The 23879-nt window shown below is 39.4% G+C and overlaps 2 long non-coding RNA genes across 4 annotated transcripts in view; both read left to right on the top strand.

The window, feature by feature from the left end:
- Positions 1-23136, top strand: part of LOC306639280 — a 97243-nt gene extending 74107 nt beyond the window's left edge. For all 3 annotated transcript variants that reach the window (XR_013757595.1, XR_013757596.1, XR_013757597.1), the window contains exons 2-3: positions 21922-22013; positions 22937-23136. This is a non-coding gene — a long non-coding RNA (uncharacterized lncRNA). The remainder of the gene's footprint in view (positions 1-21921; positions 22014-22936) is intronic.
- LOC306639282 lies at positions 8959-11676 on the top strand. Its single transcript, XR_013757599.1, has 3 exons — positions 8959-9065; positions 9210-9322; positions 9875-11676. It is a non-coding gene; the product is annotated as an uncharacterized lncRNA (long non-coding RNA).
- Positions 23137-23879: the final 743 nt, after the last annotated feature.

Here is a 23879-nt window from a genome sequence, read left to right as displayed (position 1 = left end):
CAAATTGATTGTGCTGATGGCTGTGTAACTTGGACTACACTAAAAACTATTGCATTGTACACTTTAAATCAGTGTATTGTACATTAATAAAGCTTTCACACACACACACACACACACACACACACACACACACACACACACACACACACACTTTATTACCTTGTGGTTTGTAGGCCAAGGGTCTGCAGAGCTAATTTGACTTTTCTCCTTTTCAACCTTGGGTATTACAAGGTTGCAGCCCAGGTGTCAGTCAGGGCTCAGTTTTTCACAGGCTTTTATTGGGAAGAATCCACGTTTCAGTTCCCTCCTTTTGTTAGAATTCATTTTCTTGTGGTTATTGAATTTGTGGCAGTCTTTTCTTTGAAGCCAGCAATAGAGAGAAATATGCTAGCAAGATATGTGCTATGTGATTATGGACACATAATCATGCATGCACCTCACCTTCTCTCCTGCATTTTGTTGATTAGAAGCAAGTCACAGACTGGGGGTGTGGCTCCGTGGTAAAGGGCTTTCCTCCAATGCATGAGGCCCTGGGTTCTATTCCTCACACCAAAAACCAAACCAATCCAAAAAGGAGCAGGTCACAGGTCCTTCCCATGCTCAAGACCAAGAAATTGTATGAAAGCATGAGTTACAGGAGAAAGGAATCCTGAGGGTCATCCTACTGTTCACTGCAGTAATATTCTTGGAACCAATTTTTATAATTAGGCAAACTAAATTACTTGCCAGTGCCATATATGATTCTAATTTGTAGGGGAATTTCTTGACTACTATTTTGGGATTAATTTAAAATTTCTTATATTCAATTATTCATATTAATTTCTACCATTATTGGATGTATGCTTAGGGCCTGACACTGTAATATGCATTTTTCATATATTCTTCTGTATCATCCTTGGAAAAGTCAATGAGGAGATATTATTATCTCTCAATTAACAGATTAGGAGCTATGAGTTGTCACTTTCAAGGTCAGTAGTAACTAAGTGAATGAGCTGGGATTTGAATCAAGGTATCCTGAGGTCAGAGATCATCATTTCTTTAAGTGCTATCATATACTAATTAAATGTTGAAAGAATGGACATTTTTTTAAGCTGTCCGTTTTATCTCAACTCCCTAAGGTCTCCCTCCCAGTGATGGGAATAAAGCCCTTAAAGCTGTTCCAGGAATCAGCCCCAAACAGAGAGTAAAAGAGTAAATTGAGCCAGATAGCCAGATAGTGCTCAAACAGTAGGATTACCAGAAACTATTGACCAGAATCTACACCCTGTTGTAAAACATTGTGAAACATGTTGTATGTTATCAGCAAACCCAGACCCCCTTTGAAATTTCCCGGCAGCTTTGTTCCCCTTTTTTCCTTTTTTTCCCCTTTGTCCCCCTTTCATGTGCGACCCCTCCCGATGTGTGGTCTCTGCCTTTATAAACCTACAAGATTTTCTGCTAGGGACTCAACTCCTGGACTCCTGCGTGAGTCATGAGTCGGGTCCCAGCGCGCTGGAATAAACACCTCTTGCGGTTTGCATCAAGTGACGCCTCCTGCAGTTGATTGGGGTTGCCATTGATCCATGGGACAGAGTTGGGGTTTCCTTTTTGGGGGCCTTACAATGTGTGTGTGTGTGTGGTATAGTGTATAGTTTAAGCACCAGTAATGCATACAACTTTATTACAGGGGTGTTCATCCTGGAATTTTTTTTCCAGTTTGTGGTTTGAACTAAGGGCTGCTTCACTACTGAGCTACAGCCTTAGCCCTTATTACTTTCCATTTTGTTATAGACTTGCTACATTGATGAGGCTGGTCTTGAACTTGTGATCCTCCTATTCAGCCTCCCAAGTAGCTGGGATTACAGTCATGCAACTGGCTAATTCTGGCTTTTAAGTCATTTGTTGTGTACCTAAAACTGTCAATCACTTTAGGCATTGGTGGTACAAGGCAAGCACTGTCCATTAATTCCCTCTGTGACCTTAGACAAAAGTAGCTTACTTTGTTAGTATATTTTGTGACTATGTTATTTGGTGCATATACATACAGAATTACTACTGCTTCCTCTGTGACAGACTCTTCCGTAACTGCAAAATCACTCCGTCTCTTCTGTTTATTACTTAAATGTCTCTTTAGGTATAACCATGGCAGTCTTCCTTTGATTAGTGTTGTTGTGGTATTTTTTTCCCCATCGTTTTACTTTCATCCAGTCTTTGAAGTTATGTTTGGTGTGTCTCTTGTAAGTAGTGTAAGGACTTTTTTTACACAAAATATTTTCTTTTAATTGAAATTGTTTTCCATTTACAATTAGTGTAATCACTGATATAGTTGGGTTTAAAACTAATGCTTTTGTGTTGACTTCACTTATTCTATATTCCTCTTTCCCTTTTCTAATCTTCTCTTGGATTAATAAAGGTATGCTTTATTATTCTTTGTCTTTCTTTCTAGTCATTTGTTCATTCTTCTTATTCTTTTAGTGGTTACCTAGGAAATTAACAAAAAAGTATTTTTCTTTCTTTTCACTTCTTGGCCAACATAATACTATAAAGTTCATTTACCCTCCACCCATATACACTATTATATAATTATATATGTCAAACACAATAGAGTTATTTTTATTATTGTTCTACTCATTCAATTTTGATTTATATATTTACATATTTTTGCTTTCTGCTTGCTTTTACCTTTCCTTTAAACACTAAGCTGTCAACTGGCATCATGTTCTTTCTGTTCGAGGAATACTACTTAGTATTTCTTTGAATGTGGGGTCTGCTGGAAGTTAATTTTCACAATTTCTATTTAAATGAAAATAACATTCTATTTGCATTTTAGAAGGGTATTTTCACTGAATATGGAATTATCTGCTGAAAATTATTATTGTTTAACACTTCTAGGTTATAATTCCATTGTCTTCAGATTGCCATTATTCTGCTGAGAACTTAGCTTTCACATTTATTTCTGTTCTTTTGTATGTAATATGTCCTTTTCTATGTTTCAAAGGCTTTCTCTGCCTTTAATGGTTTTTCTATGACATGTCTACAAGTTTTCTTTGTGTTTATTTTGTTAAGCACTTTTTGAATCTGTGGCTTTAAATCTTTATCAATTTAAACGATTGTTAGCAGCCGGGTGTGGTGTTGCACGCCTATAATCCCAGTGGCTCCGGAGGTTGAAGTAGGAGGATTGAGAGTTCAAAGCCAGCCTCAGCAAAAGCGAGGTGCTAAGCAATTCAGTGAGACCCTGTCTCTAAATAAAATACAAAATAGGGCTGGGGATGAGACTCAGTGGTCAAGCGCCCTTGAGTTTAATCCCTAGTACACCCCCCAAAAAAAAAATTCTTGGCAATTACCTAAATTAATTTTTCCATCTGGATATATAAACTTTAAATTTATTAATATAATTTTTTAGAATCTGTCAGGATCTTTTAAAATATTTTTATTGCATGTACCTAAAGTATATATAATAAGCATTATGTTTTGATCTACAAAAACATAATGAAATGATTATCACAAGTAATCAAGTTAATATATCCATCACCTTCCATAGCTACCTTCTTTTTGTGTGTAAGAGCACCTAAAATCTATTGTCTTAATAAAATTTCAATATACAACACAATGTTATTAAACATAGTCCTGATGTAAATAGATCTGTCGACTTATCAGTTCTACCTAACCACTAGTTTTAATCCTTTTACCTACATCTCCCCATTTCCTTCCCCTCCTCATCTCTGGTTACCATTGTTCTACTGTAGTTTCTATGTATTGAACTTCCTTTGAAAAATTCCACATATAAAGAGACCATTCAGAATGTTCTTCCTGTGTCTGGCTTATTTTCTTAGCACGATGTCCTCCAGGTTTATCGATGCTGATTGAAATAGCAGAATTTCCTTTTAAAAGATTGAATAATATTCCACCGCATTTACAGACCACATTTTTATTAAATGGGCACTTAGGTTGCTTCAGAATCTTGGTAATTGTAAATTATGCTGCAATGGTCATATCATTAGAGAATATTTCTTTTTGTCTGTTCCTTCCCTCTTGTTTCTTTGTTCAGATCATGTCTTCCTGTGTGCCCGATTATTTTTAATGCATATTGAACATTATGTGTGATTTTCGTCCAGAGGGATTTGCTTTTGTTTCTGACCTTTCACCTTAATTATCATCAGAGATAGCTGATTTTAAGTTGAGCTTCGGATCTTGCAAGGTCTTCTCTATTTCTAGTTGGTACTTTCTCCTAAGTCTTTAGGGGAGCCAACCCAAAGTTTGTGGGATCCTTTTCTCTTGAAAGACTATAAATTTTATTCTTGTTATTCTGCTCTGTGATTTTTGTTTATATTGTATAATTGTTTTTAGAAGGATATTTGGACTGAAATAATCTAGTTTGCCATTGCCAGAAGTGGGACCCACCACAGAGTTTTTCAAGATGGTCTTCTAGGCTTGTTACAGTGTATAAGTAAGGTCATAGTCACAGAATTAAAAAAAAAAAAAAAAGGCTTTTATGTTTACTTTAAAAAAAGAGGGAAGTGCTTACCCACCAGAAACTTAATAACCACCACCAGTTTACATATCTCTCTATAATATGTTACATATCTCTCTATAATAGGGAGTAAAAAATATGCATGTTGTATACAACTTGTAAATTATAAGAAATAACACTATGCAACATCTGTGTCAGAGAGAGATGGGGGTTTATTTCTTCATCACTTTGTTCTGGCTTTGTACTGTTTGGACTTGGAAGACCTACCCTGACCATAGCAAACAATGTCCTGATTCCAAAGGAAGGAGGACAGAGAGTCAGAAAAGAATATCTTTTCCAATATTTGGTAGAAAGAAGTTATTTACTAGTTGGTTCTGGTCTGCATTTGCAAAGGACTAGAGGAAGAGCTTCTGGAAAATTCCCTAATTTCTACAAACATCCCTATTCAAATAGCTTCTTAGACAGAAATGTATGCTTTCCTTGGGGCCTGCTGTTAATTCCCTACATTGTGTGCTAATGTATGGTGAACTTCCAAAGTGGCTTTCACCTAGAGTGGCATGATTACAAGCTGTGTCAAATCCTTGATAAGAAAATGGGGAAGAAAAAAATCGTGACGATAAAAATGTACCTGAAGGTGGTAATGAAAAATGAAGGGCACAGAACCACTTTGTTTTCCAGGAGGCAGGGAGAGAAAAATTCCATCCTGGATCCAGGGATAATTCCTTGACTTCCCTACTTCCCTCATACCCAGGAGATCAATGGTCAGCATGACAAGAGGCTGCATATTAAAAAACAAAACAAAACAAAACAACCCAAAACACAAAAACCAGGGATCTAGAGACAGAGGGAAGGAAACCCAGCTTCTGGTTCTACCACTCCAGCAGAGCATGATCTGGGAATACCATTCGCATCCTGGAGAATCTTCTGTGAAATGGGGGTGATCGTTCTTGCTTCTCTGAGCTGTTGTGAGGATGAAATATGGAAAACATTGTGAAAGTGTAACAGCACCATCAGAGAGAAAAGAGAAAAGCTTGGTTTAGTTTGGTGCTGCGGTTAAATGTGCATTTTGAAGTCAGACAGGCCTGGTTTGAATTCTATTTTCTATTTCCTTATATTTTAGGATTTTAAAAATGTTATGTGTAAAGTGCTCAGCACAGTTTCTGCTCTGTGGCAGATGCTCAGGAAGGCTTATCATTTGCCCTCTTTGCCTTGGAAGCAGAAGAGGGGAAACAAAATCTGAAGCTGAGCTCAAGGGATGCTAAGAGGGAGGAAATGCTCTAGTTTAAAGAAGGTGATTGAAATAGAAGCAGAGAAAAGTTGACAATAGAAAACACCCTGAGTTTATTTTTTACTTTTTCCTGTTTTCCGTGAAATTATCTTTTCTTTCCCCCCAGCTCCTGGATTGGAATGTATAATCTCTTTGAGGCAGTAGTACATTGGAAATTGAAGAGAGGAAAGGAAATGACTTCTCCTTTAAATAATATTTTGGCTGCCCCTGGTAGGTTTTAGTATATAATGTTTCCATTTTCATTACTTTCCAGATATTTTATATATCAGTTAGTGTTCTCCCTTCAACAAATCACGATCAGATCAACTGCTCTGGGGCGTCGTTATTTCTCATAACAAGAAGCAGGGGAGTTTCAGGACTGGCTCATTCAGCAGTTCAGTGTCTGTGTTGGAGACTCCCAGCCTTCTGACAGGTTCTGCCTTCACCGATGTTCAATGCTTGTCCTTAGGCTGTTTCCCCGGCAGGTGGTAAGATGCAGCGTTGGATATCACATGCACACGACAATTTCCACATGTAGAAGAGGTTTTCTTTTTAGCATTGAGGAAAACCTTTGTCAGAAACCACTCATCAGACTCACCTTCAAAATTCACTTGCCAGGATGCTGTCATGAGTCCATTCCTCAACTAACTGCTGGTGGCAGAAGTGAGAACACTAAGATTAGATTTAGAGCAAACAAGTTTCTAAATCCTGGAAATGGGACTAAAGCACACCTCACCTGAAGCAGAGGGCTTCTGGGAAAAGAGGGAATATATGGGGAAAAAAATCAAGCAGAATTTAAAAGAAGACAGGAAGGGAGGAAAATCATTCCTGAAAATACAGGCAGTACCAACAATGTTCTGCAATTGTGTTTTTTTTTTTTTTTAATTTCCTTTTAAAAATTAAGAGTTGTTTAAGGTAGAGAAAGTTTAAAAATTTTAAAAATTATCAGAGATTTTTGGGCTATTTCTTTTTAATTTTGAATTGTGGATATACGTTAGTTTTCTATCATTATAACAAAATATCTGAGGTAATAAACTTTTAAAGAGAAAAGGTTTATTTTGGCTGATGGTTCTGGAGGTTCCAGTATAAGATCAGATGGCCCTGTAGCCTTTGCAAGGCAGGGCAGTACATCGTGGAGAGAATGCCTGGAGAGCAAATCTATCACAAGTCAGGAGGCACAAAGAGAGCAGGGTCCCAGAGTCCCCCTTGGGGACGTGCCTCCAGTTATCTGAGGACCTCCCACAATGCCTCATCTCTTGAAGGCCCACAGCTCCTACCAGTGCACAGGAGCTCTTGGGGGATACTGCTCATATTCAGACCATAGCAGGATAACAATATGATTTGATGCTTTCACTTTTTACAATTTTTAAAGATTTTATTATCTAATATGTAGAAAGTTTTGCATTTTATGAAACACTAGAAAAAAGACTAAAAATACTAGGAGAAAAATGCTAGAAGAAAGACTAGTTTCTGTTAATTAATTGTTAACTATGCCATTCAGATTTTCTATACCTTTATCTTTTATTAACTCAACATTTCCTAAACTTTCTATCTGAGAGTAATTTGAGATTCATTGGAGAGAATAGCACAGGTATTTCCCATGTGTCCTCCACCCAACTTCTCTGATGTTAATCAATACACTGCAGTATATTTGAAAAAAAGCTAAGGCTGGGAGAGGTGGTGCATGCCTGTAATCATTGCAGCTTGGGAGGCTGAGGCAGGAAGATCGCAAGTTCAAAGCCAGCCTCGGCAAAGGTGAGGCATTAAGCAACTCGGTGAGACCCTGTCTCCAAATAAAATATGAAATAAGGTCGGGGATGTGGCTTACTGGTCGAGTGTCCCTGAGTTTAATCCCCAGTAGCAAAATAAGAAAAAAAATTTAAAAAAGGAAAAAGATTAAGAAATTAACATTGGTCTAACTGTATTATCTAAATACAGACTGTTCAGATTTTGCCAGTATTTTCAGTAATGTCTAACTTGATCTCTAAAAACTAAGAAAGATGCTCCATTGCTATTGGATTTGGGTCCCTTTTCTCTTTGTTTTCCAGAAATTTTTTGGGTTCATATGTTTTTATCTCTATATAATTTACCACATATAGCTTCAGGACAATTTTATGTTAATGTGGATTTTACCTTTCATCAGTATAATGGTGACCTTTTAATCCCATTTAATGCTCTTCCTTTGAATTCAGCATTTCCCAAAGAAGAAAATCCTGACTCCCTTTTATTTAAATTTGCCTGATATTCTTTTCCCATTCTTTTACTTTTTTTTTGGCTTTACAAGTATTTTCCTTTGGTGTGCCTAAGTCAGGTCCTGGCAGGAAACAGAGGCCATGATTGAACTGTGTCACTTGACGAGAATTTAATATAAGGACCCTTTGCAGAGGCGTGAGTGGGGCATAGAGGAACCTCTGGCGACAGTGTGGTGTCCTTGGACTCAGTCACTCACCACAGCCTGAACAGAGAGACTGTCTGATGAGAGCTGTGGCCTTTGGTGACAGGAGACAGTCAGCCATGGTAATGCTGCTGGAGGGCACATGAGAAAATCAGTGTCCCAACCTCACTTTCTGTACTTGCTCAGAGCCCAGGTGGGGGCTTCCCGTGACCACCCAGCTAGAAGGCAGAGGCAAGGCGTGTGTTCATAGTTGGTATTGGTTGCCTCCTGGTTTACAAAGCCATAGAGAATGATCTGGAAAGCAAACGAAGGATATCTAGTAAACAATGTGTTAGTATATGGAGCATTTATAACTGGATTTAGCTTTCTTGAAATAATCTGAGATTTTTTTTTTCTTGCACTAGGTTTATCTTCACATTAACATTTACTGTTGTAACAGATACATTTAATTTTATCTGTCATCTAAATCCTATTTTCTGCTTTTTAAAATTTTTTCTTGCTATTTTCTAGATTTCTATCATTTGCTACTACTGTCTATTTTCTTATACTTTCTGCTTTAATTTGGAAACTATACAGGCTGTAGGTACTCAATAAGTCTGCATATATACTTAACACAGTTAAATATATTTGTCTCAGATTATCAACTTCAGCAATATCTGTAGACAGCCCCACCTTCCATGAAAGATAAGAAAATTAGTGTACATACCCTTTCCTCACACACTTCATTTATAGAATTTTCTTGGTACAGTTTGAGATTTTTATTCTGGCTTATTATTATTTTTTTTTTCTGATGTGGTTTTTACACCAAGGACTATAATTTTTACCTTTTGTGTTGTAATTATGATAGCTTCAGTTGCTGAGTCTATCAGTCTACAGTCTATAAGTCTGTGTTCTGGGCAGCTATGCAGATTTGGAATTGGGTTCTGTCTTGTGGCTGTGTCTTCCACATTGAGGTGAGCTGGCATGTTTGCATGACCTCCTGGAGGTTTCTGACTTTGGGTCTGAAGTGGCCAGGTTATTTTCTTCCTGTCCAATGGGCTTCTTGCCACTAATCCCAAGAGTCACCTTCTCTTGTTTCTCTCACATGCAATCCTCAGGAAGTCATCTGCTTTGGGTGAAGGGAGCTCTCTGTGGATATTGCTCATTTCCCTCTGCCTGTGTTTAGTAGCAGTCCCGTTACTCCCAGTTGAATGTGGAAAAGTGAGTATTGGTAAGATTTTTTAAGAATATTTTTCTTTTAGAATCCATGACTCTTGTTTGCACTCTCTCTGTCAATTTTGGAGTTAAATAATTTTTATTTCAGCTTCAGGATAACATTTCTTGAACTTTGTGTTGTGTGACAGGGATTCTACTACAGTTTCAATGCTGATGGCATATTTTCTATTTACTTCTTTCCATTCACTTACATAGGTTTTAGTTAATAAAGTTTTATAAACTTGACCATATAGTGACATCTTTTCCTGAATGCTTTCTTTTATGTTTTCCCCTGGCTTTATTGAGGGATGATTGACCAATAAAAATTATATAGTTAAGGTTTACAATGTGATGTTTTGATATGCACATATGTTGAGAAACAGTGGCCACGACAAAGCTCATTGATTTATCTATCATCCTGTATTTTATTTATTTTTTACAAAAGACATTTAAATCTAAATGAAAATTTAATGAACCAAATTCTTGTATGTTCTTGGATGTATTTTTGGCTTTCTATTTGGTTTCACTCATCTTATTGATTTCTGTTATTGCTTCATCTCCTTCCTAGAACTCCAAACCCACTTACTGAGCTTACGCTGCTCTTGTGTACAGTAGCTCCTCTTCTTTTGCTGCCCCTGGAAAGCATGGGATGCACTCTCCTCCCTGCCTGCTCTGGTCAGTGCCCCTTACTCAAGATGCTTCTCAGACACCAGATATTGCTCCTGAAGCCTTCTAACCACCTCACTCAGCTGGGATTTCCAGCTGGGGGAAAGAAGTCTTCTGGGATCTGAGAAGTCTGTTCCCTTCCATGGACTTCGCAAAAAAATCTTTGCAAGGTGCAGATTTTCAACCGCCTTCCACCCATAGGCCCATCCACTCCTCCCTCAGAGCATCAGTATGGCTGCAAAGAGTCCCCCAGCAAGTCACCAGCAAGGTCTGGACTGGGTACTATTTAACTCCAGGAGACTTGAGGTCCCTTTTCTATGCAGGCATCCGACAACTCCACAAGCCTCCCAGGAGGGTATAAAATTGTAAATACTTTGCTATGGGTAATTGTTCAGAGCTGTATGAGGACCCTCAGTCTTTAATCAATTTCAACTTTTCAAGAATTATGAGTCTGCTGGAAGGGAGACATTGACAGGAATATAATTTTCTCTGTTGTATTTAAAAAAGACAATTTTAGAAAAAATTGAAATATATGATAGAACTACTTTTTTAGCACTCTATAAATCTGAAGCCATCTTGATAACTGCAGAACATAAAAATGTATTATGGATAACTTGGTTTGCTCATAAAATGATCATGTTTTGCATATTAAATGTCAAAGTATAGTTTATAAAGATAATTTTATGTTTAGTAATTGAATTGACATTTAAACACATCCCCATTTGTAACAGAAAGAACAACAACACAACAGTGTTTAAGCAACAGAGCACCTCAGAGCACTCACAAAACAGCACATTTCTTTCTGCTCTTATGTGGATTTCATGGTCATAGCAAAGTAGAATTCAGTCAAGAGTTTGAACTTGCAGAACTTTAGACCTTCTCTCTCTGTACGTACCCGAGACTCAGGTCTGTGTATTGGTAAAGACCTTGGATGTTAGACATGACTGCTGAGCATGAATCCTAGCCCTGCTACTTATGAGTTGGGTGTCCTTGGTCTGTGCCTCAGTTTCCTCATCTACAACATAGGATGAGAAATTTCTTTATAATACTGTTGTGTTAAATGAACACAAGTATAGTCTTTAGAGGAACTCTAAGCATATAATATAGATTTTACAACCATTAGCCATTGTTACTCCTATTATTATCAAAAGACTTCACAATAATTCTTTAGGTTCTATCCCCTACTATGAGCAAATGGAGGCGACCACCTGAAAATTTATTTTCCATACTTTGAGATCAGAGTGAAGGGCAGGGATACATCAGTCTCTAGTGGGAGGATCATAACTTTGTGGCCCTGGGGGGCAAATTCTATGAACTGATTTGAAGTAATTTCCAGAATATATTTTCATGTGATGAGAAGCATATTGTAAGGGAGTATGCAGACTATGCTGCCTTTTTTTTTTTTTTTTTTTTTTTTGTAAAAAGAAAGGAAAATAAATAATAAAGCATATGTGTATTTGGTTCCTTTCCCAAAAGAAACAAAGGAGGAAAACATGTGAAGACGGGAGGAATGGAATGGAAGGCTCAGGGGGAACATTACTGCTTCTTGTTACATATATCAAGTTTTGACTTTTTGAAAGTATGTTAATGTTCTACATAGTAAAAAATCAAAATCAAATAATTAGGAATGTGCAAATTAACTAGGGATAAGTGCAAACAGGAATAAGTGAGCTCAACTGTATTACAAATTAATGACAAAATCACACTGAGGAGGAAAACAAGAACAAATTCAAAGTAACATCTGAGGGCCGGACTTGTGGCTCAGTGGTAGAGTGCTTGCCTAGTATGTGTGAGGCACTGAGTTCAATCCTCAGCACCACATAAAAATAAATAAATAAGATAAAGGTCCATCGACAACCACGACTAAAAAATATTAAAAAAAAATAACATCTGAGCACAGCTCTTTGTACTATATATCCTCAATCAAGGGGAATAAAAGCACTCCACAAATTTTAAACTATTTTTTCCATAGTTTTATTTTTGGTGGGGTGGGTAATGTTATTTTGAAACTAAGTTCATTGAGTGACTAAATAAATGAATTGACATTTTGGGGTGCTACAACTCTACCTGTGGAAGAGAGGGATCTGGATCTTACATATGGGAAGGTAACGCTGTGGAGCTGGATTGGAGATGCAGTACAACATGAACTCATGAGGTCATCTATGTAAGCATCCCCTGCCCTACATCCAAGGACCTGGAGGCAATGATGCTCCAGCTCAGTAAGTATACCTGGTGCCACAGTCTTGCTTTTTAAACACTATTCCTCACTAAGAGGAAGTTGAGGATCTTTGGAGAAATGGCTAATTCCAAGGTAGACACGTTGAAGGTTCTGGAACATCTTTTTGTGCCAGAAGATGAGAAGCTGCCTAATAGAAATGAAATGAGGAGAGCATACCAAAAAGATACAGAAACCACCTTGAAAGGCCACCCACTCGACCAAATCTGGGACAATTTGAGCATCAAAACGGTGAAGAGATTAATGGATTATAACCCATTTAATTAAATGAGAATAATGAGTTCATGTGATAAGTGATGAGTAGATAGGTAGATAGATGAGAAGAGCAGACTTACTTGATATATGCTGTAAATATTCCTTATGTAACAGATGAGTAAGGAGGCAGTAGTGAAAATGGAAAATTGCCATTTTAATAACCATCAGAGTAAAGACTGGACCAGACACAAATCATCAGCAGAAGTTAACTGTAAGGGGAAAGTTTGATGACAACTACATCTCAATGGTCTCAAAGTGTCTCCCCCTAGGTATAGGCAGACCCGATAGAACATTCTAGAATCCAAAGCTGCAGTATCTGAAATTTAGATCTCAATGTATGAGTTTGACAGCAGATTAGACACAGCAAAAGTTGGGCTATTAGACCATATTAAAACCTTGGCATTATGAAAAATTTTAAAACATAGGAGGTTTGAAAGAAAAAGAATGGGAAAAGATTTATCATCTAAATGCTAATAAAAAAGTTGCTGCAGTTGTGTTAATAAAAGACAAAGTAGACTTTAAGGCAACAGCATGACTAGAGATAAAGAGGAATATTTCAGAATGATAAATATTTAATTCAACTGAAAGGTAACAATTTAAAATGATTATGCACTTAAGAATATACCCTCCTTTAAAGATTGATAGAGTTATGGAGAGAAATAGGCAAAACCACACTTGTAGGGGTTGATAATGTAGCTCAGGGGTAGGATACAGAGAGCACCAGGTCCTGGGTTCAATCCCCAGTGCCACAAAAACACCCAAGTAAACCAAAGACCAAAACAAAACAAAAACTGGCATTGGAAGATTTTAACACATAATCTCAATATTTGATAGACAAGGAGGGAGGGAGGGAGAGAAAGAGAGAGCGAGAGAGAGAGAGAGAGAGAGAGAGAGAGAGAGAGAGAGAGAGAGAGAGAGAGAAGAGAGGGGGGATTTGAACAGCATAATTACTTAATAACCTGATAAACATTTTCATATATTCCCATCTCCCCACAAATGAAGACTACACATTTTTCAAGCATTCGTGAAACATTTGTTCTAATTGACCCCACGCTGGGTCATAAAGCAAGTCTTAACAAATTTCAAAGAATTGAAATTATATAGGGTATGTTTCCTGTCCATAATGCAATTATACCTGAAATCAAAGACATAATCATAGAGTTTGGTATGTTCAGGAATTCGGAAATATATTTCTAAATAAATTATGTATTAAAAATAGTCACAAAGAACACTAGAAAAATTCTGAGTTGAATGATAATAAGAAATTCAAATGTATGATGTATGTGTACGCATACATGTGCATGTGTATAAGCAGGAAGAAAATCAACAAATCAGCTATCTTTCCCAGGAAGTTGGAAAAAGAATAGCACATTAATAGAGAATTGAGTGGAAGCAAAATTAATGATAAATATAAGTAATGAAACAAAAATACAATGGGCAGAAGATCAACAAAACACAAAGTTCATCTTTTTGAAAAGACTGATATCCTTAATATGCCTTTACCAGGACTGATCAAGAAGAAAGCACATCCAATTTCAGGGATTAAATGGATGATTTTACTAGAGATTTTTCTAATATTAAAAATAAGATAACGTTAATGGCATATTATTAACAACAACCTGGGTTTATGTTAGATAGACAGCATTCTAGAGAAACACGGCTTAGGAAAACTGAAAATCTTCATAGCTTTGAAATATAAAAAGATATCTTAAGATATAAAACACTAAGACTATAAAGGCATATTTTGATGAAATTTGCTTTACTGAAATTGAGAAACTTTCTGTTTATCAAATGACTTGGTGAATAGTCAACCAAGACAGATTTGCTATCCATATAGTTGACAAAGCTCATACTTAGAATATAAAAAAAACTTCCAGAAATTAATAAGGAAAAGTCAAACAGCTAAATAGAAAAATACATGCAGAAGATTTGAATAGGCACTTCACAAATGAAAATATCCAAATGACCAATAAATACATGAAAAGGAGTTGGATCCGATGCCTAATCAGGGAGTATAAATTAAAACCATGAATCACCACTGCTCTCACCAGAATGGATAAATTTTAACAACCTGATAATACCAAGTAGTTCTGGGGTGAATGTGCAAGAATTGGAACTCTTCTGGTGCATTGGCTGGTGAGCATGTAAATCTCTGGCTCCATTGTTTTGGACCAAAGGCAGAACATTATAGCAGAAAAGCATGGTGGAGGAGAGACCGTGGGCAGGGCAGAGACGAGAATATCCTTTCAAGGAATGCCCCCAGTGGCCTGTTTCCGCCAACTAGACTCCATCTCTTATAGTTTTCAGCATCTCCCAATAATGCTATGAAATGATGAATCCATCAATTCTTGAATCCACTGATGAGGCTAGAGCCCATGATCCAATCTCCTTCCTGCAGGCCCCTCCTCTGAACATGGCTGCACTGGGGACCAGGCCTTCAACACATATGCCTCGGGGACATTTCAGATCCAATCCATAACAGGTAGTAAAGCTACAAGGAAACGTATGGAAGTAAAAATCAGGATGACATTACCCTCATTCAGGATAAAGCATGAAGTAGCTTCTGGGGGTTGATAATCATCTACAATAAATCAGCAAATTATCTGTCTTTATAAGTGAGGTTTTACTGGAACAAAGCAGCCACATTTGTTCCCTACTGTATGTGGCTACTTTCATGATGCAATGGCTGATGGTAAGATATGAATGTTTGTGTCCCCCAACTTCATATGCTGGAACCTAATCACCAGCATGATGGTATTTAGGGGTGGGACACTAGAAAGTGATAGCGGAATCCTCATAAATGAGATTAGTGTTCTTATAAAGGAGGTCCCAGAGAGCTCCCTTCCACCTTATGAAGACATAACAAGAACCAGGAAATTGGCCCTCACCAGATACCAAAGGTGCCAGCACCTTGAACTTGGACTTTACAGCCTCCAGATCTGAGAGAAACACATTTCTATTGTTCATAAGCCACTCAGTTTGTGGTGTTTTGTTATAGCAGCCCTAATGACCTAAGATAGGCAGTTGCTAAAGAAACCAAAATTGGTTAAGTAAAATATTAGCTTTGAAACAGACAAAAAAGGAAGAGAAAAACTGAGCTCCCTCCCCAAGCTTTTAAAGGCTTATAGCCAGTTCCTAAATTTAACCAATGTGTATTTTTTCCCCAGAACACAGAAAAAAAATGTTTATTATGTTTTTTAGTCTCCTTAGTAAATTACTTCACCCAAAAGCTTGTGGACAGAGTCTGGGGTTCTGGAAACTTCTAATTGTAGTAGTTTACCTATGATTACACAGGGGAACAAACCTTCAAATCCAAGTTGGATTCCAAAGCTGTGGAGACTTGCTGATGACTGATAGCTTTAATCCAAGCACCCCTCCAAACTCTTGCAAGCCATTAAAATGAAATGACAGGACTGGCCCAGTCACTCATTTCCTACAGGAGCTTTGTGCTGTTTTCTCTGCAAGATGCCTAGAGTCACAAATGAAACCATCGCCTTTTTCCAGGAACAATTAAGGCTGAGATGCCTCCTCAGGATCTGCTCTGCTTTGGCAAAGCCCTTAATGCCTCCTGCTCAACAGTTCACCAAGTGTGAATTATGGGCAGATTAACCTGCCTATTATTACAATGGCTCACTCAACTCAACACCAAGAGCCATTATAGGGAAATTAAACCTCAGGGAATGCTATTTATAGTCACTGGCCAAACACCCAGTGGATATTACTCTTAAATTCACTTACATGTTTTTTTCCTTGGAAATTGTCAGTGGATTTAGATTCCTCTTGCAGGTTGTGTAATCCTTAAGTGACTTTAAATTGTTTGGCTTATCATAGTACCTTCCAGTGACATTTTATTTTCCATCATACTTGAGATTATTTATGTAGCAGGTAGAGTTATGCCTAATACTCTTGTTGGCCCTCCAGATACTAGGAGGAGAACTGTGGGCTAATATGCTTATTTGGGCAACCCAAAGAACTAGGTTCAAATTCTAGTTCTTCCTCTTGCCAGAGGGCAACCTTAGACATATTGTTTAGTCTCTTAAGACTTCAAGTTCTTCATATATAAAATGCACACTTGTTAAGGTTCAGCAAAATAGCATATATAAATCAAAATATGAAACATGGTGTTGGGCGCATAGGAAATGACAGTAGCCATCATTTAATTGTTTAATTCCTGGTACCCATTATCATTATTGTTTAACGACCCTGACTTTGTTTACAGACTGGACAGACCAGGAGGGTCAGGAGCAATGGGAAAGGCTTAAGGAGGATTAAGGAGCCTGAAGGAGGAAACAGAAAGTGGCAGGATGGACAGGACATTTAATTGGTAGATGACTTGAGGGTAGAAGATCTGCACCCTCCTACACACTCCCATCAACCACTCACACACTCTGGCCTAGGACCTGTGCTGCTCCACTTACCAGACTGACATAGTCCCACAGCCCTGGGCTGAGTTTAGTCCCTGGTTTATTCATAAATCCCTGGCTGAAGTTCTGTGCTCTTCTGGGCACTGGCTCTGTAGCAGAATTTTTTTTTCCAAAAATGGTTTTGTTTTTTCAATTTTAAATTAGACTGTAATAAATCACCATTTTCTTACCACTGTAGATCTTGCATATTTCTGAAGTCCCATTGTTACCCTTCCTCCCCTAGTGGCAGGGATGAGCCTCTCTTCTGTTGTAGTTGTACTATTTAAACACTTTGTTTTAGTCAACATTTTTTTTTTTTCCTGCTGTGACTAAAAGACCTGATATGAAAAATTTTAGAGGATAAAAAGTTTATTTTGGGGCTCATGGTTTCAGAGGTCTCAATCCATAGATAGCTGGCTTCCTTCCTTAGGGCTCGAGGTGAGGCAGAACATCATGGTAGAAGAGTGTGGCAGAAGGAAGTGGCTCAAGACATCACATCTGGAAGCAGAGACAGACTAAGCTCAGCTCACAAGATATATACTCCAAAGGCATGCCCTCAATGACCCACCTCCTCCAGCCATGCCCTATCTGCCTTCAGATTCCACTCTGTTAATCCATAAGGGATTGATTCACTAATTAGGCTAAGGCTCTCATAACCCAATCATTTCACTTTAGACATATGGTTCATTTCTAAGCCTTCTTGCATTGTCTCACACACAAGCTTTTGGGGGACACCTCGCATCTAAACCAGAACACATTCAAACCTTCTTAAAAATGAATCGCCTGCCATAGATATCACTGGAATTTCACATCATTTTCTCACTTGATCTTACAAAAATGCCTGTGGACCTTTTTTGGAGCTAGGATCACTCCCACTTCACTAGTGAGGGAATATGGACTCTTAGACTATGTATCTGGGACTAGATGATATATTTTTGGGTTTGTGTGAGCACATGGTGCTTCTCTAACAATAGTCTTTATCGCCTCCCTAGATGAGGTTTGGACTAATGGGAATCCACTTTCAGAAAAGACCTGTCACTGGCCTAGTGCAACCCCTCTAGAGCCAGGCCCTATATACAAAGAGGGCCTTGATAGACCTTCTGCATTTGTAGACTCACCTTCTGAACCCTCGTCTCACCAACTTGTACCTTCCTCCAATTCCTGACCTGTTTACATCAACCTCACCTGCTCTTCATTTCCTCTCTGCCCTGTATCTCCCTTGGCTGCATCCATCCTAGCTTTCCCTCACCTGGTGGGAGCACAGAGGCTCAGGAGCCAGGAGGCACATTAGTAAGTCACCGGAAGAGATCCTTGTCTTTGCCACCCTGTCTCAGTCTGCTCAAAGACTCTCCCTCTGCTTTGATGCATCAACCTGTTTGCTTTGGACTTGCCCTTGGTTTTGGACCTTAGTTTACCTGCATTCCTGGGCTTGATCTTACAACAGGTCTGCTCTCTCTTTAGATGTGGCATGGTGGGATTGATCATCTGTGATGGTTAATTTTATGTGTCAACTTGGGTAGACCACGGTACCCAGATATTTGGTCAAACATTATTCTGGATGTTTTTGTGTTTTATTTTTTTAAATGAGATAACATTTGAATTGGTGGGCTTTGCATATATCAGACTACCCTCCATAGTCTCTGAGAGTCTCATTCACATAGCCTTCTGTTGAAGGTTTTAACAGAACAAAGCCTGACCTCAGCCAGCAGAATTCTACCAGTAGACAGCCTTTGGACTTGAACTGCAAGATTGGTTCTTCCCTGGGTTTCCAGCCTGCCAGCCTATCCTGCAAATTGTGGCCTTGCGTGCTCCATAATTATGTGAGCCAATTCCTTTAAATAAATATCTCTTTCTACACTTGCTATTGGTTCTGTTTCTCTGGAGAATATTAGCACAGTATCTAATACAGGAACGATTAATTGCATGGCTTTCAGAGACTGAAATTTTTGAATTTTAATTATCAACTGAAAAGTTATTTTTTTCCTTTTTATTGTGGTAAAATACACATGACACAAAGTCTAACAGCCTAACCATTTTAGACATATGGTTCAGTGGCATTAAATACCTCTGCACTGCCCTGCAATCCACCATTCATCTCCAGATCTTTTTTCATTGTTGCCAAACTGGAACCTGGACCTATTAAATAATAGCTCCCAATTCCCTCTCCCCTCATCCTATGACAACCTCTCTTCTACTTTCTGTATCTATGAATTTACTCCTCTAGGTCCCCCAAATAAATGTTCTTGGCAATTGACTTCTTTCCTTTTGCATGCTGTCTTCAAGGCTCACCCATGTTGTTACAGGCATGAGAATATCCAGGCTGTTAGACTGGGATCCTCAGCACTTTTTTTTTGACTGAGGTATTTAAGGTATTTAGCACCAACCTCATGGGATTCAGTGAATTAACAGGTGGGAAGAAGTAAGTTAGCCATGTTCACAGTGAGTGCTCAGTAAACATAGTCCATTATTATGGCTTTGAGGTTCCTTTTTAAGATTTCCTGCCTATGCAATGGATGTTCTCAGGGCTGTCACATTTCTGACACCTGGCATATGATTGTCTCTTAATGGATATTTTTGGCATGAATATATGCATGAAACTTAGTTTCTCCCTTGTTCTGGACCTGGAGGGTCAGATGACACACTTCCTACAATGTGACAGGGAGAAAAGTAGGATTCACACAGTTAATTAAACTCTAGTAGTTTTCAGCATGGTATCCAAACCCCAGTGGTGGTGAATTAATTTCATGTTGGGGGGAAATAGGAAGCAGAATTAGTGTACACCTTGGAGATGACAGGCTCGGTACACAGTTCAGCACCTTGATTGAACCGTGGGAGTACTACCTTGAAGGATTAACTTGCCCTGGACAAGCCTCAGTGTCCTCACCTATCAATGGGGATCACAACCCTACTTCTTGGAGATTTGCAAGGAGTAGTGATGGGACTCACTTGGTGCTTGCTGCACTTTTGCAGCCTGGGAGGTCAACCCCTTCTTAAGACACAGCCTTTTATGGAAGGATCTTGGCGCATGATTTATAGTTTGAATTAAATTTCATTCTGACTCTTTTTTTTGTTACAAACATAATAAAAGTGAAAAGAGACAGATGGCAAGACTTGATTCACTTGTGTCAAATATTTGTATGGTGTGAATATAAAAGTAGAAATCAGAGGAACAAGATGGTTGCAATAATCTGGGGAGTCAGAAACTGGAAACTCAGTGGGAAGGTTTGGCCTCCAGGAGGAAACAAATTGACCAGGGCTTGAGCGTTGTTCTCCAGCCTTCCCTTCCACCACCCTGACTGCCCTGGGAACACTGCTATTGGTGAGGAGAGATGGAGAACAGAGGGAATTCCTCCTTGACCTATACCTTCCTGAAGGGACACCAGAAGTTGGGACACAGGTCACATACTGACTGATAGATTTTTTCCAGCACAGGGAAGGTGACGTTCTCTGGACCTAGCCAAGGCAGCATAGAATCTGCTTGAGCCTGGGCTTCTTTGAAACCTTCCCCTAGACCTGGGTTTCCCAGTCATGGCACTAACAACATTTTGCTCTGGATAATTCTTTGTTGTGCATTTTTGTGTCTAGCAACATCCCTGGCTTCTACTCACTAGATGTCAGTAGCACTCTCCCTGCTACAATATTGAAAACCAAAAATGTCTTCAGACATCGACAGATGTTCTAGGGTGGGTGGGGTGGGCAAAATTGGGTTGGGACCGTCATTTGGGTCTGCCCAGGTTTGCGCTTCTCATGGGTTTGGAGAAACCAGGGGATAGACTGAGAGTCATCTGGAAACCCTTGACTAGGTATCTTTTGCTCTCTTTCTACTCCCTCTACCTTGAGTCAAGGGGCTCCCTTGCCCTCTGGCTTCTGGTTGGCTTAGCCAATAGGAACACAGGGAGGAGATCTGAGGAATGGTGGAGAGTGAGGCCAAGGTATTCTTTCCCCCACTCCCTCCCACAGTTTGCAGAAGGCCTCCATTGCTGTCAGGTGGCCTACTTTAAGTTCTGGCACCTGTTCCTCTCTTGGCCCCATCAGGACAAGGGGCGATATTAGCTCTATTTCTTCCTACCATTGTCTGCTATAGGGTGCTGCATGCCTTGGCCAATTCCCTACACCCTGTCTCCTAATTAGGAACTTTTTGAATGTTGAAACTTGACAGATGTACACATAAGGAACATTTCACAAACAAATACTTATTTTTCTTGTGTTAGTTCATTTCGCCATTCATTTATTTAATAAATTGTTTTTCATGTTGCTACGATTTGGCTGTGACACCTTAAAGCTCATGTTTTGGACCCTTAATTCCTCAGTATTGGAAGGTACGGTCCAGTGGGAGGTGTTTAGGGGATGAGGGAAAGAGTCCTAATGAATAGTTTAATGTCGATTTTTGCAGCAATGGGTTAGCTGTCTTGGGAGTTCAGCCCCCATAGATGCCTTCTTGCCCTTCTGCATTCTGCCAGGAGTTGAAACAGCACAAGGGCTTCATCTGAAGCTAAGCAGATATTGGTACCCTTCTTGGATTTCTTTCTTTTTTTTTTTTTTAAGCAGTCACACAAGTCTAAGCCACATTTATTTGCACAGGTGTAATAATGGGCAACAGATAACTCAAGTTCATACAAATTTATAAAACAACAAAGTTAATAATCACTTGGTACACTTGTGTGCTCTTTTGCTTACATATTCAAGTCTAGATGAACTTCCTTCATTTTGTAAACTTTCATACATGTCCTTCCTTGTTGGATTTCTCAAAGAGCTCTGTTCTTTATAAATCACTCAGTCTCAGGTATTTTGTTATAGCAACAGAAAAAGGGCCAAGACATATGTCTACCTATTCTGGACCAGATGTGATGCCAGGTATTGAGGGAACAAAAATGGACCAGATGTCATCCCTGTTCAGGGGAGCTTACTGGAAAATCAGACTTGTGCTTGATGATAGTCTGAGACATGGTCAAGTGCTCTAAGAGATATGTAACAAAGCTCCAGGGAAGGCAGGGGGAGAGTATGTCCAAAGTCTGGCTTCCCAGATAAAAAAGCGGTGCTGGATCTTCTCCAAAGGTGTTGTGTCATCAGCTGGTCTTAAAGACATCCCTTGATCAGAGGAATGCACTCTCGGAAGAGGAAAATAGTCCACAGGTTCTCATCTCCAGGTTCGGGGACTCTGCACCTCCAAGGCAAGGGTTCCAGAGCACGCTCACCATAAGGCCCCACTCCCTCTGCTGCTTGAAATACTAACTGATGTCTCAAAGAAAGAGAACATTCCAGAGCAGAGAAGTCCTTCCCTGCAGCTGCTGCCTCACAGGCTTCTCACTGAAGTGCCTGCCTGCCAGCCATATTTCAAAGGTCACAATTTCCTCCCAGTGGTTTTCTGCAGAGCTAAAGTCTCTAGGACCCTGAAATAAATTAAAATATTGATTGATTCTTAATATTCTCTCAAATCTCTTAAAATCTCCAGGTCTTATATAAATCAATGTGCCAGTTACAGGGACTTATTCAATAATCTGCAAAGTATCCCAGTAATTACTTTTGGGTCCACCCCATGGCAGAGGCAGGCCACCTTTCCATCATTTTTAGGGCCCTAGGTATAATAACAGATAGAGGGACACTCATTTCTTATTTTAATTATGAAGCCTCTTCCCCACGGTGCTGTGTGCAGCAAGAGACAGTCCATGAGTTAGAATGAGCTGTTGGGCCATCCTGGGTCAGGAACTCATGATCTCTGCCACCTTTGCTGTCTTCTCTGACTCTGTTGCCTCACCATCTGCCATTAACTATGGTGTCCTTAGCTTCCTGGCACTGACAGTTCAGACATTAATTTAATAGCACCCCATTTCTCCAGATTAAATGGAGAGTTTATCTTGTGAGGGACGCGCTATCTGAAAGCCTTAAGCACATGGACATTGTTACAGCTTAGATTGTACATGTCCCCGCAAGGCTAATACATTGAAGGCTTGACCCCAGGTGGTGGCACAACTGGAGGGTGGTGGAACCTTTAGGAGATGGGAGGAGGTAGGTCACTGAAGGTGTGTTCTGGAAGGGTTGGGACCACTACCCTTCCCTTTCTCTGCTTCAGAGCTGCCATGGGGTGAACCACTTGGCTCTACCAGGTGCTCCTGCCATGTTGTTCTGCATCACCACAGTCCCAAAGCAATAGGGTCAAGCAACCATGGACTGAAACCTTTGAAACTATCAACCAAAAATAAAACTTTCCTCTTTGAAGTTGTTTATCTCTGGAATTTTTTTTTTTTTTTTATGGTGACACAAAGATGACTAACACAGGTACTTCCCATGCTGCTCAAGAAAGTTGCCTGTATTTTGGGAGTGGGAGTGTGGTGGGGAGGAGGAGGAGGGAGATGGGTCCTATGCCTTTGGCTCTTGTTTACATGGCAGAAAGTAATCAGGTGATTTGAGCTCATTAGGGGCTAAGATAGTTCTTGAAAAAGGTAGTGTGTTCCCAAGAAAGCTAGATCTGGGCTTTACGTGAGGTCTTTTCCCATCTGACCTCAGTTACTTCTGAGCCTTGTATTCTGATCCTTCAGTTCCTCCTGAACTCCAGGCAGATGGTTGACCCATGATTATTGAACACATTTTGCTCTTTCACCATTCTTTGCCTTTGAGTATATTATTCTATCTTGGATGCTTTTCTCTTCTTTCCTGATGCACCTGATGCACTTCTAGTCATCCTTCAAAGTCTAGTTCAAATACGAACTATTACAGGGGATCCATGCTTCCAATATACCCTGTGCTTTCCCCTGCAGCTGAGGATCCAGATAAGCTCAAAGGCATTTTCAGGCACATCTTGGGTCTGGCTTCCCATCACCATAGGATACGGCTCTCATGGCAACCTAAAGGCCATGTGTCATCATCCTTCCACTGCTGTTCTCCATCACATCTGCGGGCTTCACTCCCTCACTTCTTGCAGGTCTCTGCTCAGATGTATCTGTCCAGAGTGTCCTTCCCTGACCACCACATTTAAAAGAGCCCCTCTCTTATCCCGTTAATCTTCTTGATTCCTC

The sequence above is a fragment of the Sciurus vulgaris genome, assembly GCF_902686455.1.
Source record: "Sciurus vulgaris genome assembly, chromosome: 11".
NCBI lineage: Eukaryota > Metazoa > Chordata > Mammalia > Rodentia > Sciuridae > Sciurus > Sciurus vulgaris.
Note: the sequence above shows the minus strand (reverse complement) of the source record. Positions and strands in the feature narration are given on the sequence as shown.